Source organism: Nannospalax galili, unplaced genomic scaffold (assembly GCF_000622305.1).
Source record: "Nannospalax galili isolate Female #2095 unplaced genomic scaffold, S.galili_v1.0 scaffold945, whole genome shotgun sequence".
Classification (NCBI taxonomy): domain Eukaryota; kingdom Metazoa; phylum Chordata; class Mammalia; order Rodentia; family Spalacidae; genus Nannospalax; species Nannospalax galili.
The window spans coordinates 131,184-132,143 of NW_008352650.1; positions in this window are offsets into that span (position 1 = coordinate 131,184).

Consider the following 960-nt stretch of genomic DNA (forward strand, 5'->3'; position numbering starts at 1 on the left):
AGTGTTAGTAGCAAAAACAATGAGTCTTTCTGCAAGGAACAATATATTCTAAAATGAAATGGAGATCTTTTTTAAAGGTTCAAAACTCATTCAATTTTATGTCTTACAGGGCTTATACTGAGTTCAATATTGTATAACTGTATTAATTCAATTGTGAACCTAGAAACTTACAGCCACTTGTGAAAGAGATGTACTCTTACTCTGGAGTGTGTTACTGAATATGTTAAAGCTATAATAATGCCCAGGCATGGTGGCGCACACATAGTGAGTTCCAGTACAGCTGGGGCTACAAGGAGACCCTGTCTCAAAAAGACCAAAAGAAGGTATTCAGTAAAATGCATCACATAGGATAAAACCATCACAGGTGTGGTGGTGCACACCTTTGATCCCAGCCCTTGGGAGACAGAGGCAGGCAGATCTCTGTGAGTTCAAGGCCTCAACTGTGAACCTAAAAATTTACAGCCACTTTTGAAAGAGGTATATCTTTGCTCTGGAGATTGTTACTGAATATATTAAAGCTGTAATGAAATCCTTCTTCTAATCATGTAGTTATTAAAAATTTTTTAAAAATTAGAAAGAGCCCAAATAAATGTCCTAACACTGCAGCTGAAGATGCTGGATAAGCAGCAACAAATGAAACCCAAGCCCAGCAGAAGAGAAGAAATAACAAAAATCAGAGCAGAAATTAATGAAATAGAAACAAAGAAAACAATACAAAGAATCAATGCATCTAAGAGCCCAGTTAACCAAAAGAAAGAAAGAGCAAATCCAAATCAACAAAATCAGAGATGAAGGGGGAAACATCACAACAGACACCCAAAAGATCCAGACCATTATAAGGGAATATTTTAAAAACTTCTATGCTACTAAATCTGAAAATCTAAAAGAAATGGATGGGTATCTGAGATCATGGGAAACACCAAAGTTAAACCAAGAAGAGATCAACAGTTTAAACAGACC